The following is a 6,834-nucleotide window of genomic DNA, read 5'->3' on the forward strand; positions in this document are numbered from 1 at the left end:
CAATAAAAATCAACAGTTTATTGACAGTGTTATTATATACAAAATGCATTTTAATGAACCATAAAATTATAATTTGTTATTGCCACAGTACACTTTACCTGATGACTTGATAAGATAGAGCCAGTTACTTAAGCATACTCTGAGCATAAATTATCTGATTACTTAGACTTTTAAAAATTGTTCAGTACCTTTAAAGCCTTGAATAGTGCTCTAGACAATGATGGCACCTCTGGCAGATTCTGTTGGTGCCCCACCCATATCGTCTTGGTCTTCATAATTTCTAACCATGTTTGCTTGACTTCCAGCTGCCACCACCTGCATGCCTTTGTCCTTGGGCTCTTCTGGCTGACACAGGCTGCTCTGCACACAGGCAAGGCATGCAGGAAATGCCAGGAGTCATTACTGGCATCCCTCAGAAGCATTCCACAAGTGACTGACAAATTAGGAAAGCACTCTACTGATGGCAATTGTTAAAAAATTCTCCTAGAGTCCTGACCAAGGTGGCCTTAAAGTTCCCCTCTGCTAGACCAAACTTCAGACAGGTTTATACCTTATTCTAGGCCACTGACATCCTTTTTTTTAGTGTATTTACTTTAGAAAAATTTTCATTGTAAATCCATTTTCTGCCACATTGAGATATAAATCTTTTAGAAAGCCTCTTCACAGTTTTAAAACCCCTGACTCTCTTTGGCCAGGACCTGAGAACCATTCCTCTGAAAGGTAATCATAAGGAAGATAGAGGCCCTATCTCTCGGTTTCTGTAGGAACATAGGAGCCAAACTTCAGTCTGCAACCTTGCTCCAAGTTGTAAATTACTTCCTGTTAAGAAGATGGGAGAATATTTACTTTTCCTTTGGATAAAGAAAATTAAAAAACACAGATGACGTAAGGTCTCTGCCTCACCCCGTTCTTAAAAACCCCACTGCCATTTTTTTTCTTTTCTTTTTAAAAAAATTATTTCACAATTGTTGAGCACAGTCTGAAATCTGGCCTTGGATCTTCCTTGGATCTTCCTTGCCTCTTTAAGTTTGTCTGGTGCAATTTTTGCTCTGACAGCCTCAATGCAAAAGACATTTGGAGAGGTCACCTTCTGTGTTGTGTCTAGATAGTTGTTGTTTTGTTTCTCATTTAATCTTTAAGGAACCGTATCTCGATTGAATTTTTGACTCGAAAGAGATGTGGGTTCTAAAGTTGTTTTAAAAAGTACTATGATAGAGGATGCGAACTTTTCTACATCCAAGCCAATTTCCTCATTTTCTTCCCTAGTAAGGGGAGAAAAGAAGAGTTCACACTTTGGACGTGGGAATGAGCACTCTTAGAGGAGTTCATTAAAATTTTTAGTTGGGTGATAATCCTGACAAACCAGAGAAAAGAAAAAATATGATCCTTTTGGTATTGACCCTCCTGAGTTGGTCTCCAACAAAGGTCCTTCTGCCCGGTGTTGCTCTTGTCAGTAGAAGGAGACTGAGTTCAATTCAGAAGCAAAGGAAAGCTTTATTCTTTGATCAGAGAATGGAGAGGTGAGAGCTCTGGGGCTAGAGTGCATGCTCTCCCAGAAAAACAAAAATCTCCAGCGAGGCTGCTCTATAGGGTTGTTGGCAGCAGGGAGGGGGCCAGGTTCTCGCAGGGAGGGTGCAGCTGCGCTGCTCAAGACTCCAGATCACACACAGTGCCGGGCGCAGCATCTCTGCACATGGCCCACCACCGCCATCTTGAATTGAGTGTCATGCACTCTGCACACAGCCCACCGAGTTGACGTGTATAACGACACTTTGGTGCTAGGAACTCTAGTGTGAAGGCCGAGTAAGAGGCCCTGTGAGCAAGTGAAACTAGGCTAAGTCCAAAGGAAGAGAAAAGGTTAGATTTTATTTTATGACCCAGATTTTATTTTTATTTCCTGGGAATTGTTAATGGGCTACATGAAGTGCATTGATGGCTACGGAACTTTAAAAAGATGTATGTAAATTGTTTGAAATTCCTTCAGTTCAAAGAAAGAGTCTCACTACCCTCTCCTAGGTATGGATTAGACTTAGTGACTTGGTTCTAATGAATAAAATGTGGCCAAAGTGACTGATTTATGAAGCTATAGGCCAATGGGCTTCCACCAGACTGTCTCTATCTTGGGATGCTAACATTTGGAACTCAGTTACTGTGTTTTAAGAAAGCTCAGGCCATGTGTCAAGCCCAAGTCTTCAATCCACTGAGTCACTGTCAATCTTTGAGTTTTCCAGTTGAGGCCTTAGACATTGTAGAGAAAGGACAAAAATCCCTGGAGTCTTGTCCAAATTCCTGAACCACATAATCCATGTGGGTTGTTTTACAACACTATGTTCTGTAGCAAATTTGTTCTGCAACAGTATATAAACGGAATATATATATATATATGTATATATATATGCTTTTATAAAAATACTTTTAATAAGATGTTTCATAAACCTAATAAGAAAAATGTATAGTCTATTCAATAGACAGTGAAAAACATTTAGTAAAATGCATCAACCTCTTCTTTCTTTCTTTATAGATTTAAGATAATTTTTTAGAGAAGTTCTAGGTTCACAAAAAAATTAAAAGGAAGATATAAAGATTTCCCCTATATTCCCTGCCCTTACGTATGCAAAGACTTCCCTCTTAACAACATTCTCCACCAGAGGAGTACCTATGTTACAATTAGTGACGTACATTAACACCATTATCACCCAAAGTCCATAGTTTATATTACAGGTAACTCTTTGGTGTTGCACATTCTGTGGATTTGGGCAAATGTATAATGACATGTATCAACCATTGTATAATCATATAAAATAGCTTCACTGCCCTAAAAACCCTCTGTGCTCTGTCTATTCATTTTTATGGTTTTCATACTTTTGCCTTTTCCAGAATGTCATATAATTGGAATCATACAAGATGTAGTTTTTTTGATCGGCTTTTTTCAACTTTATATACATTCAACTTAAATATACATTTAAGTTGGTGTTGTCAGTGTTCTGGATTTTGGCCATCCTAATAGATGTGTAGTGGTATCTCATTGTTTTAATTTGCATTTCCCTGGAGACATAAGATTTGGAACAAATTTTCATGTGCTTGTTTGTCAACTGTATGTCTTCTTTAGTGAGATCTCTGTTAAGATCTTTGGCCTTTTCTTTAGTAAGGTTTATTTTCTTTTAAGTGTTCTTTGTATATTTTGGATAACAGTTCTTTATCAAGTGTGTCTTTGCAAATATTATCTTCAGTCTGTGGCTTGTCTTCTCATTCTCTTAATGTTGTCTTTCCAGAGAAGTTTTTAATTTTAATGAATTCCAACTGGTCAGTTATTTCTTTACTGGATCAGACCTTTGGTGTTGTATCTAAAAAGTCATCACCATACCCAAGATCATCTAGGTTTTCTCATATTTTATCTTCTAGGACATTAACCATTAAAAAAAAAATACACACATACATATACTCACACATATCGAGATGGAAAACTAAAATCTCTTGAAAAGCTAGTAATAGTCACACACTTCTTCACGTATGAAACACCACTCTTCGTCCAAAAGAAAACATCATAATCAATAACAAAACACAAAACATTTCCAAAAACAATTTCTGCAGAATACCAGTTCCAAGGTTAGGAAGTGACACTTGAAAATATGACATTATTTAAATTACCTCAAAGGGGAATCATTTTTAACGTAAAACACTGAAAAATTAATGAGATAATGTTGATAGATTTTATTACATAACATTTAATAATGTCAACTAGTCCCCATGTACCTCATTCTCTCCCCAAAATGACACCCCTGGAAAATATTCATAAAAATCAGAAATAGGCATTGATATTCTACAAAAAAATAAAAATAGGTATTTGTAAAAAGAAAGGGACAAACGCTGTTAATTTACATAAGCAGAAATACATGTAATTAATAAGTAATTTTTATTAGTAACCTCAAGAGTTATGGAAAATTCTCAAAATTAAACAAAAATGAAATTCATTTATAAATTATTAATGTGTTTTAAGATAATAATTTGTTCTTATGCTTATGAATGATTCTTATACATTATTTTGGGGAATAGTTGTTGGTTGACCCCTTAAAAACTTTGTAATATATATATTCAAAGCATTAAAGGTTTATAAAATTTGATCAGGTTTTTGTAATTTTATGAACAAATTTTTGGTGAATATTTAGATATCATTAAAGATACAACAGCAATTTTCATAACAGATTTATTTGCAATACTGACAAATTTTTTAAAAATAACAAGAATGTTTTAACCAACTGTGATGCAGCAATACAAAAGAATAATACATAGCCACTGAAATCATGTAATTTTCATTTCAGTTAGACAAATGACACAAACATTGAAAACAATAACATATGCGAAGAGCAATAGAATTTTATTATTTGCAAGATAAGATCTTAATTTTGTCTTATATATAGTATATATGCATATAGGAACAGCTTTATATCAACTACATTAGTTGTAGGCCTCTATATTTGTGGGCTTACATATGTAATTTTAAATTCTTCCCATCTTTCTCAATATAAACTGAACAAGTATTACATTTTAATCAGAAAAAAACTCAGATCTTAGATATTTCAAAAAAATTACAATTTGAATTTAAAAAAGGAAATTAACAGCCATAGATATTTTTACAGAGATATTTTTAGGATTATCAAACCAATTAGGACAATTTAATAGCTTGTTTACATAATGAAAAACATAAATAAGTATTTTAAAGTTACTGACCTATGCTTTTTTGATTAAGCATGCAAGTATTTCTCAAATAAATTAAGAAATAGGAGTCAGGGTTGTAAAATAGCAGGAAATTGAATTAATTATCACCCCCAGCATGAAATTGTTTCAAATGGTGCTTTTAGAGTTAGAAAGTACTTTTAAGTGTATTTCAAAGTTCTGTTACAAACTATCATAAGCAAGGAAACAAAGGCCAAAAGCACTGCCTGTACTGTGCTTTCTTTGTATATTTTAATGTACTTGGAATAAAAACTATTTCTGTTTAGCTGATCAAAGCTGTTTTGGGTTTCTTATTAAGATGGCAGAGCTTCACCTGTGAAGTTTTAGAAGGCTGGGGAAACACTCAGCAGGATCTAACTTTTTGTTGTGGGTAAAAACATTTTCCCTGTATGTGAAAGTTTGCTCTTCATTTGGCAGATGGAATCCCCTGGTGAGGTGGGTTTTAGCAGAAAAAAATACAGTTACACATACATCTTGAGAATGGCAGGCATCAAAGTGAGGAATGCACGATTGAAGATGTATTCATTATGTTATCAAAAATATAATGCTCTCTTTTTGAAATAGATGATGGAGTTTTGCAAAAGCATACTTGTATATGAAGCACTTAGCTTTGTATTCATTTTAAAGGAGTATTTATGGATCTTATATAAAGTTAAGTTTAAAAATCCTGATTGCATTTTCCCTACTATATTGTTTAACTCGAATACAGTAATAGTCGCTCTACATCCAATCGTTTCTGTTTGCTATGGTAAAATTTAAAACATAGAATTCACAAACAAATTACAAAAAACATGCTTTCAAATTCAATGGTGGGAATTTTTTGTTTTTATTTTAAAATGGAGATTTGTTTTAAAAATAAATATATTGTCAGTGCTTAAAAAAGTATTTGTATTAGTGTCATGGGTGAATTATATCCCCAATTTATATGTTGACGTCTTAACCCTCATTACCTCAGAATCTGATCTTATTTGGAAATTGGGTCATGCAGATGTAATTAGTCAAGATGAGGTCATAGTGGAGTAAAGGGGTGCCCTAATCCTATATAACTGATGTCCTTACAGAAAGGGGGAATTTGGACATACATGCAGGGGGGATACCAGGTGAAGACTGGAATTATGCTGCCACAAGCCAAGAAAGATTGCTGGTAAACAAGAAAAGATTCTTTCTTGATGCCTTCAGAGGGAGTATGTCCCTGCTGACACCTTGATCTCAGATTTCTAGCCTCCAGAACTGTGAAACAATAAATTTCTGAGTTTAAGCCATTCAGATTGTAATACTTTGTTAGAGCAGACCAAAAAAATTTATACAATTACCAGTAGAATAAAGTACATGTCAGAGAAAAGTATTTTTAAATTTTCAGTTTGACAAGTATTGAATAGAGGTCAACATCGATAGAGCAAGTTTACTATTGATGCTTAATCCAGGACAGTTCTGACTGATACATTAACCTCTTTCAAAGTACTATCTAATTATACTTGGACAGCTGTAATACTGTATGTAATTACATCCAGACAATTATGAGTCCCATAGAAGTACATCTTTCAGGGGAAAAACAATCTTAAAGACATAATCTAACTTCTGGAATTGTTATATTTTAAACTTTGCATCATTTTATTTGCTGTGGCTCAGCACAGAAAAATTATACCACTTGTTACAACTTTCTTCCCAAATAATTAAGAGTAAAGTTTCTTCCATGTTGATGGATAGCAATTATGTTAAAAATGAAAAAGTATTGAGCAAGGGATGAGTCAATCAGCTTTAAAACAATTTAAGAAAAATCAGTACATTTATTGAAAACAAGCAGTTTGCAGCACACCTGAAGATGAATTATTCTGAGTTGTGTGGAACATAGCCACAGGGAACAGCTCACCTGAAGGAATTGTAGGCCTGGTAAGGGGAGTGGGAAGATGCCTCCTGGGGACCCCTGGCATTTCTATTATTTAATACAAAATAAAGGATTGATGAGAGACACAGATTTCTTCGTGTAAGATATTCCTGTTCTAATTGGTACATCATGTAACACTTGTTTAAAATTCAGTTTGCTAAAGCAAAAGTGTCTCACCAATAGTTATCCACAATTATTTGATAGGATATTGACAG

The sequence above is a fragment of the Neophocaena asiaeorientalis genome, unplaced genomic scaffold (assembly GCF_003031525.2).
Source record: "Neophocaena asiaeorientalis asiaeorientalis breed wild unplaced genomic scaffold, Neophocaena_asiaeorientalis_V1.1 scaffold190, whole genome shotgun sequence".
In the NCBI taxonomy this organism is placed as follows: domain Eukaryota; kingdom Metazoa; phylum Chordata; class Mammalia; order Artiodactyla; family Phocoenidae; genus Neophocaena; species Neophocaena asiaeorientalis.